Genomic DNA, 9402 nt, shown 5'->3' with positions numbered 1-9402 from the left:
AGGTCACCTGCCTTGCGAGTAGCAAGTTTCTCAAGCGCGCGGCATACATCTTCAATGGTAAAGAAGGGAGACATAAATGGAAGGGAGCTACAACCCTCCATCTTATCAACATTGGGTTGCTCATAGAGGTTCTTACAATGCATATACATATCCTCAAGAGTCAAGTCACCAAAGCTCTCAACGCGCTTGCCTTTTAGATTTTGCCAAAACTTGCCACATGCATGTGCTTTCTCTTGTGCTAAAAGAAGTTGTTTTTCGACTTCCCACCTTCTCCTCTTCTTTTGAACAAGTGCTTTGTATGTGTGTGAACATTCCAAGTAAACTTCCTTGTCTTTGATTGCATCCAATCTTAGCAAGTGTTTTCGGGCTTGACTACATTCCATGTCAAACCATTTCTTCTTGGTGCTACCCTTCTTAGACCTTTTGCAAGACATGTGTTTCCCTGAAAAGCATTCCCTCGCACAAGAGAAAATTACTTCTTTGAAAACTTTCCACTTGCATTCTAATGTTGGGCTCCCTTGATGCTCTATCATGCTTAACATTTGGTCCACCATATCAGCATATATAAGTGCTCGTTTGAAGTCTAGACGTAGGTACAAATGATTCACATCATGATTGGAGGCTACATGCTCGGGCCGTTTACCACACTTGAGGTCAATACATAACATCCTATGATCCGATTCCGGATTCCATTCACCAAGTGTAAAGCTTTGTATGCATTCTAGAGTGGCTTCTGAGAACAACATATAGTCAATCACGCTAGCACCATTGTGCTTTCTACATGTAAAGTCATTGGTGCCTTGCCATAGAGATACACCATTTGCAATGAGCATTCCGGTACTATTGCACATATGTAGAAGTGACTTTCCATAGTGATCCACTTCTTTTGCATCATTAGAACTTCGATTATACATGTATGAGTCATCCACTCTTCTTGATACATGCGGCATGTCGACTTGTTGTGTGTCGTGTTGTAACATATTTGTGCGAGCATTCATGTCTCCAAAAACAATGACTTCACCTTGATCCTTGTAATGAGCAATGTCTTCCTCTAGTTCAACAAAGGGCTGATCTCTATCCATATTCAAGCGAGCATAAAAGTTGGAGTCATAGTGAGGAATGTAGCAGCCGGCCACAAACATGACTTGACCATTTGGTGGGCTGATTTTCAGCCATAAGTAGCGTTTATACTTATCTTCTTTGACAATGGAAACATCTTTCAAACCCTTTTTGGTCATACATGCTACGCCTCCTTGGCCTCTTCGTTGCTTTGCATTTTTGGCCCACATCAAAGAATGTACATCGTATTTGTCAAATCCAAGAATTCGTTGCGCATCATGCTCCCATGTTTCGACAAGAAGTATCACATCGGAGTCATTGGTAAGCTCATCAATGCCAATTCCCGCATTCCATGGATACCCATTACAATTCCAAAAGCTTATTCGCAAGCGTGAGTTGGTCTCATAGATCATGTGTCCCTATTTGTTGGGTGGACTTGCATCCTCCTCAAGTGACTTTTCTTCTTGAGATGATACCTTAACCTTCTTGCTTCTTTCCTCGTATGCTTTGCGACGTACATTTTGTTGCATAAGAGTGCGATCCTCATATACATTACAACCCGTTCCTTTGAGGTAGATCCAACCATTGTCAAGGATGATCTTTCTCTTTACCTCATCAGCCATGGTACATACAATAGGTCTTTCTCCCGAGCGAGGGACTCCTTGTTTTCCAACTCGATGTGCACCATAAGCCATGATTCCTGACATGCCAAAGTGTGTAGCAAAAAACTCTTCAATAGCAACCGCAAGAGATTGGGGTGTCTCCATGCTTTCCTCCTTGATTCCACGAATGACGATGTTCTTTGAGCGTTTTTGTCGTTCTTGCAATTCTTGAGTGTCCACATTCTCTACATTCTTTGCTTGGACAACGGCTTGCGTGATAGGAGATGTAGAAACCACATTATCCTTACATATATCAGCCCATGATTTGGATGCATTTCTCATCTCACATACATCATGTCGTATTGTATCTATCGTTTCCTCTTTCAATACATGATCACTCTCAACTTTGCTCAAGCGCTCTTTCACTACATTCATGTCCACAAGAGAGCGTTTACATTCTTGAACTTCATTCTCAAGATGCATCAAGCGTGTTGTTTGCATTTCAAGAACCTTCTTGAGGTGCTCATTCTCCACAACGAGAACTCTTAAAGTACCATTCTCCATTGCAAGTGCGCGCAACTCTTCACCTTGCTTGTTGACGGTTTCTTGTAACGAGATCAAGTAAGCCATGATCATTGCTTCCGTTGTTGTAGACGATGTGGTTGGATTAGCATCCAAATTCCTTGGAGATTTTGCATCATTCTCCATGGCGAGTGTGGCTTTTCCACCCTTGCGAGTTTTGTCTGACATTGCCTTCAAGTCGGCAACAAAAACGCAAAGTTTTGACAGTTTTTTCAGTTCTGAGATGCTGTTACAGCAAAGCCTTTCATTACACAGAAAAATTCTGTCTTTACATCAATGCGTAGAGGGCTTCGTGCTCTTCGATTGAGGCTATAGATCACCTAAATCGGAGTTCGGATGAGCAAGTTATGGTCAAAAGAGTGAACTGCTGCCTACGAGGTCAAAAAACGGCTGTGTGTGTGTGTGTGTGTGTGTGTGAGAGAGAGAGAGAGAGAGAGAGAGAGAGAGAGAGAGAGAGAGAGAGAGAGAGCATTATTAAGCTAGCCTGCGGGCTGTTCACAGAGTGAGAGAGAGAGATAGTGAGGGGAAGAGAGACAAAGAGGGAAAGAAGAGAGAGAGAGAGAATATTATGCTTTACGGCAGGTTCCTCCACCGAGGGGAAGAGAGAGTGTGTGTGTGAGTGGGGGGGAAAGACAGTGAGAGAGAGAGAGAGAACATGGCCCGCCAGTAGGAAGAAAACAAGAGGGGAGGGAGGGGTGTGTGTGGGGGAGTGGATAAGAGAGAGAAAGGGAGATAGAGGAAAATAATGGAAGAGAAAAGAACGATGGCCCGCCGGCCCGGGGAGGTCACCTAATAAAAATGTAACCTATCACGTGAGTTCAACAGAAGGGTATTTAAAAACTTACTAGAAATATATATATAGAAGGGCATTATTTTTTCAAATTTGAAAAAAACTTACAAATTTTAAAAGAAAAGGGTACATTATATCCTTAACAAAATTCACAGATAAGGGGTTTTACAAAAATGACTTGAACGCACGTGATATGGTAGTTTAACACATAGTGAACCCCTCGAGCCCGCCAGTGGGAAGAAAGTAATCCTTTCATGCGCCTTTCGGGGTTTTGGTGGCACTGACAATAAGGAAAAAAAATGTTTTTTTTTTGGTGGTTTTCTTTACCTCCGGCTCCTCGAATGGTGATTCATGTGGTTCTCGACTTCGAAAACTGAGAACATCAAACTCTCAGGTCGGACTAGAGGGCGGTGCAGCTAAGGTTAGGGGCATTCATGCCTCTAACTCATCTGTTTGATCATTGTCGTCAGAGGTGGAGGTTGATGGTGTATCCTCATCAGGAATGTCGATAGGTGGAGCCTGATCAAATCAAAGGAAAGAAGGTTTGAGCCGCCAACCATTTACCCTGGTTTTATGCAGCTTGCCATCAGCGTCCATAAGTTGGTAACTCCCATTGGCATACTTTTTCCTGATGATAAAAGGGCCCTCCCATCGAAGTAGGAACTTCTTATCTTTGCGTGTGTCGAAGCGATTGTCATAGCGGAGCACCAACATTCCTTTCTTTAAATCTTTGCGCCAAAATGCTGGTTAAAACTAAGCCGTCTATGCTCTGACCGTGCCGCATAATAATTGATTGCTTCTTCTCTATCGAGCTGTAGTCTTTCCAAGTCGAGGATGTGATCTCTCAAATGCATGTTGGGCTGTTGAAGTTGGCTTGCCATCACTCTGAGACTTTGTAGTTGCACCTCAATAGGCAAGATTGCCTCCTTGCCAAATACCAAATGATATGGTGTGAACCCCAAAGATGTACGGAATGATGTTCTATAGGCCCACAAAGTTGGGAGTAGATACTTATCCCAATCTCCAGGATGATTGTTTACCTGCTTGTGATAATTTTACAAACCATTCCATTCACTTTCTCAACTAGGCCATTACATTGAGGGTAATATGGTGAGGAGTGCCTCCTTGTAATGAAGTTTTTGCATTAACTCTCCTACCAAGTCTGCTCTGAAACCTGGCCCTCTATCAGAGATGATTTCTAATGGTGTGCCAAACCTGCAGCATATGTGATCATAGACAAACTTAGCTACCTCTACCGCTGTGATTCTAGTAGTGGCTGTAGCTTCCGCCCATCTAGTCATATAGTGGACTCCCATGATGATGTAGAATTTCCCTGAGTTGGCCCTAGGCAATGGTCCTATGGCATCTATACCCCATTTTTCAAATGGTCCATATGAAAGGATAGGTGTTTGTGGTTCAGGCACGAGTGACATGGTGCCGGCCTTTTGACACAACTTACAAGTCTTACACCAGTGGTGTACATCATGGTTGAGGCTAGGCCATACAAAACCAGCCCTCAAGATTTTCCTACTTGTTATATCTAGGGCAAAGTGACCACCACAAACACTGTCATGACAACTGGCAATTACCCCCGTAATTTCATTAGAGAGAGGGACCTTCCTGAGTATTTGGTCCTTACCCTTACAATACAAACCATCATTGATAAGCCGATACCTTGTGGCCTTCCAAATGAGCCATTGCTTCTATCCCTTTGTTAAATCCAGTGGACATTCCCCTGTTTCCAAAAAATGCATGATGTCAGGTAAGGCATCACTACCTTGGAATAGAGGGAGCTTTAGCTTTATAGCCCCAACCACCACTTTGTGCAGTGTTTTTCTTGCTAAGGCATCAGCTTCATGGTTTTGAGCCCTTGGGATGTGGTGTAATTGAACTTCTTCAAACTTACCCAACAAGGTTTTTACACAGCATAACACTAGTCCTGTAAAAAATCAGCCACTTTTGTGGCTTTTTGAGACTTTCGTAAAAAACTTCTCAACACTATATTAGTTATCTAAATAGAAAATGGTTTCAGGGAATTATGACCAACACTCAATATGAGTTGATAAAAAATAGTACAGAGCTAAATGAAGGTCTAAAGGTGTCTTTCCATTGCCATCTTCTACAACTAATTTGTACGAATGGACAAAAAAATTCTATTTTCTTTTGAAAGTAAATCAAATTATTGTTAAGTAGGCCCAAACTTCTTTGAAACCTCTCAATAGGTATGTGATAGATGTACCAAGCTTTTTTAACCCATATACAAAGATTGCCGACATTTTTTACTTCTCCAAGTTAAGTGTTGAAGTGTTGTTTTACGTAAAATTTACTAATTTTAGAATTTTTTTATTTTTTTATTTTTGAGATTTTCATGTAAATTGTGTATTAAGAAACCTTTTTCATATCTTGAATCCATAATTAAGAAGTTTCATGAAATTTTGATGTCATAAACAAAAGTTATGTTTCATTTACTAGAATCCTGATGTGAGTCATTTTTGTGGGTTCAGCCAGTTTTGTGGCTCATTACAAGTTTAGTGTTAAGTGAGTCCTCAAGCTAGGATTCTTGCATGTCCACACTCCATTTACCTGCCTTACCAAAAGTAGGGCATCCCCAAATACATTAAGGCGCTTTACCCCTTGTGAGATGCACCATTGTAAACCCTTGGTTAGTGCTGTATACTCAGATTCATTGTTAGAATGCGATTCCAACAAATGGCCAAGAGAAAATACCTTGATACCTCTGTCATCAAAGACCACTATGATTGCAGTTGGTTTGTTAAATGCTCGCTTGTAGGCTCCATCAAAGTAGAGAGAGTGTGCTCTTTCTACCATCGGCGGCTCTGGAAGTGATTGAATTCCTTCCCCTTTAGATTGCTTTACCTTGTTCTCAAAGTTTTGGTAGGTCATGAGTTCCCCCAAGCTTGCCCTTGTTGTGCTTTCCACCTGTACCATGTAGTCAAATTATTGCAGACGAGCTAGCCATTTAGTAATCCTATCAGAAACATCCATGTGTTGTACAACATAGGGAAACATCTCATCCATGGTTAAAATCACGAATTGCTTAGGTAGCAAATATGACCTAAATTTTGTAGTTGCAAATCTAAGAGCTAGGACTAGGTGTTCCACATGGGTGAAACCTTTCTCTGCTGCTATCATCATTCGATTGGAGAAGTAAATTGGCCTCATGAACGATGTTGTTGTATCCTTCTGGAGTAGCACAGTGCCCAAGGAGTCATCACCCACGCTTGAGGTGACATAGAATTTTTCATCCCACTTAGGTGGTGAGATAGTTGGTAGGGTGGCTAGGACCTCCTTTACCTTGTTGCAGTGATGTTTGCTCTCCTCATCCCAGGTGAAAGTTGATCTTTGAGTGAGTTGTTGCAGTGGTAGAACAAGTTGTGATAGTAGATGTATTAATCTACTCAAGTACCTCACCTTTTGTAAAAAAGAGACCAGTTGAGGTGCGGTTGTTGGTGAGGTAGGGCTATGAGTGCAGACACCTTACTCGGATCGGTGTTGATACCTTTTGCTGAAATTTCATGGCCTAACAGAATGACTCTACTTTCCCCAATGTGGCATTTGTCCACATTTAATTGCCCACCTAGGCTTTGCAACCTTGCCAAACCCTCAGTTACCTTTTCTAAGTGTGAAATGCGAGGGCTATATATACAAAAATCATCGATGAACACTCTTATGGGATGTTCCAAAGAACGGTTGAAAGACATATGTGACATATCTTTGGAATGTGGCAGGTGTATTTGTGAGACCAAATGGCATAACTTTGTATGCAAAACAACCCCATGGCGTAATGAAAGTGGTTTTTAGCTGATCTTCCAAGGCTATGCTTATTTGAAAATACCCAGAATAACCATCACACACGGTGTAGCATTCAAAAGCCGCCACTTCATTCAAAATTTCATCCAAGCAAGGGAGAGGAAAGTGGTCTCTCTTTGTAGCTGCATTTAGTGGTTTGTAGTCAATGCGGACCCTCCACTTACCAGTGTTTTTAGGCGTCACTACTACGGGTGACACCCACTCTAAGTGTTCTACAGGATAGATGAACCCTGCTTATAGTAGCTTCCTTACCTCAGCCAGGAGTGCCTTTTCTTGTATGACTCCCAGCCGTTGTAGCTTTTTCACAAGTGGTTTTACCCCTTCCTTCAGCTTAATATGGTGTTGCACTATTGTAATACCTGTGATTCTTTCATAGTTGTCAATGAAAAGGTCAGGAAATCCTATCAACATTTGCAAAAAATTATCTTTCTCCTCAATTGTTAATTATGTAGACAACATACCCTTCAGCCTACTTTCTCCTAGTCCAGGTGATTTACTTTCCTCTTCATTGCATTGCCCTTCTGTTGACGGATCACCAGTTGTGCTTACCCTTTGTGGATCCTTCATGATGATACCCATCACATCGATGGAACTGTCGCTTTCGTTGGTGGATGTGGTCTCTTGCTCAGAAGTGGAAGACTCACTAGTGGTTTCATCTGCTGATGTCTCTAGGTCCATTTTCTTCTGCTTGCTAGCCTTCATTTCGTAGTAGATTGTCTCCCCTTTCTTACCAGTCATGCATAGAAGGCCAGTGCCCCAATCCTGTTTTTCCTTCATGGCCATCAACCATGGCCTTCCCAAGATTAATGGATAGCCCTCCCCCTTAGTAGGCATTACAAAACATCCACTTCTAACTTAGTGTTGAAAGATTTTATCTTCACAGCACTTACCACACCTACACACTTTACTTTTGCATTGTTTGCCATCTTTGCCTTGCATGGAGAAGGCCTATCAACCTTGAGCCCTAGCCAAAGAATCATAGCTTCACTCATCACACAAATTTGTTTACCTCCATCAATGTAGGTGTTTCCAACCCTCTTACCTTTTATGTTGACATCGACAATTGGAAGGATGTCATCCATGTTGCAACCCGAAATTGCTCTAGCTACCTTTGCTTTGGAGCGCCTTGTACTTACCATTTTGGACCATTGCCACCTTACCTTTGGTGCGAGATGTAGCAGCTATGGCCATGTAATCTTTGGTCCTTGCTCTGCCACATCCAATGTTAGATCATAGGGCCTAGAACTTTCCCCTAACTAGAAGTCAGTGATGCCTAATTTCCATCCTGGCCTTGATGGTCTCTTGCTAGTCTCTCCTTTCATACTTCTCTCATCATCATATTGTGTAGTTTTCTCTCTCCTAGCTCTCTTTACAATCATGGCTTCAAATGGTTCTACAAAGGTTACCTTATCCTTACCCTTATCCCTTTCCTTTGCTCTGGGTGGATCCACTACTACGGCCTTTCCTTTCTCTTCTAGCTTTATGATGTTTACAGGGAGATCAGGTGGTGGTGCCGGTGGAAGAGGTGGAATGGGTGCTTGTGGTGGTGCCTCGGGTGGACGTAGAATTTGTGTTGGTGGGGCTGGTGCTCGGGGTGGGGGTGTTATTTCTCTAGGGGGTGACAGTTGGTTCCTCCTACCTCCTCTATTATAGTTTTGTCGCGGTTTGTGAAAATAGTACATATCGTGACCATCTTCTCCACAGTTGTAGTAGTGATACTCCCTGTTTTGTCGTCGTTCTCTTCCCGGGTCTTAATCTCTTTCCTGATTCCTTCCTTGCTGTATCAAGTGGACATACAAATTCTAGAGTTGGTCAGTAATATGGGCCAACATATCTTGTTGGTCATCTCTTACCCCAAGAGCCGGTGGTGGTGGAGGAATGGTGGTTGTCGTGGTTGTTGGTCGACGCGATGTTCCTGCTTCTGTTGACTTGGTTTATTTGGCTTTCAACCGCAACTTCTTGTCCTTAAGGCGAGCAATCTCGACGGCTAACTTGTACGTAGCCGGGAATCTACCCTTCACCTTCTCCTTGAGAAGCGGCCATAAGCCATGCGTGAACCGGTCCTTTTTGAGGAAATCGGGTGCACCTTCCTCTCTTGCCAGTGACTCAACCCACCGTTCCCACAAGTTCACAAATTTGGACTCATAGGTGGCATATTCTAAAAGACCCTCCCACTTCAAGTCTCTCAACTTGTCTCACAGCTTCTTTGAAGTGGTACCTCCCCCAAAGCGCCTCCTAAAAGTAGTTTTTTTAGGCTCCTAATCATCCTTAGTTTCTTATGGAAGTACATTGTACCATGACCTAGCTTCTAGCTTCATGAGATGCTTAAAGATTCTAACCAGCGATTCATCTGTATCTTTGTTTCTTACTACACATGCTACCTCAAAGTCATCTAGGAAATCTGTTACCAAATCGTCCCCCTTATTTCCTTTAAATGTTGGAAATGCTACACTTGCCATGATTACTGAGAGAGAGAGCTAGAAAGACACACTGCTTAGCTTGCAATCAAAAGTATATATTTTTTATATTTATTTTTTA

This window comes from Adiantum capillus-veneris, chromosome 12, assembly GCF_014529385.1.
Source record: "Adiantum capillus-veneris isolate H3 chromosome 12, ASM1452938v2, whole genome shotgun sequence".
NCBI classification, from domain to species: domain Eukaryota; kingdom Viridiplantae; phylum Streptophyta; class Polypodiopsida; order Polypodiales; family Pteridaceae; genus Adiantum; species Adiantum capillus-veneris.
The sequence above is the reverse complement of the archived record's forward strand: the minus strand, read 5'-3'. Positions refer to the sequence as shown.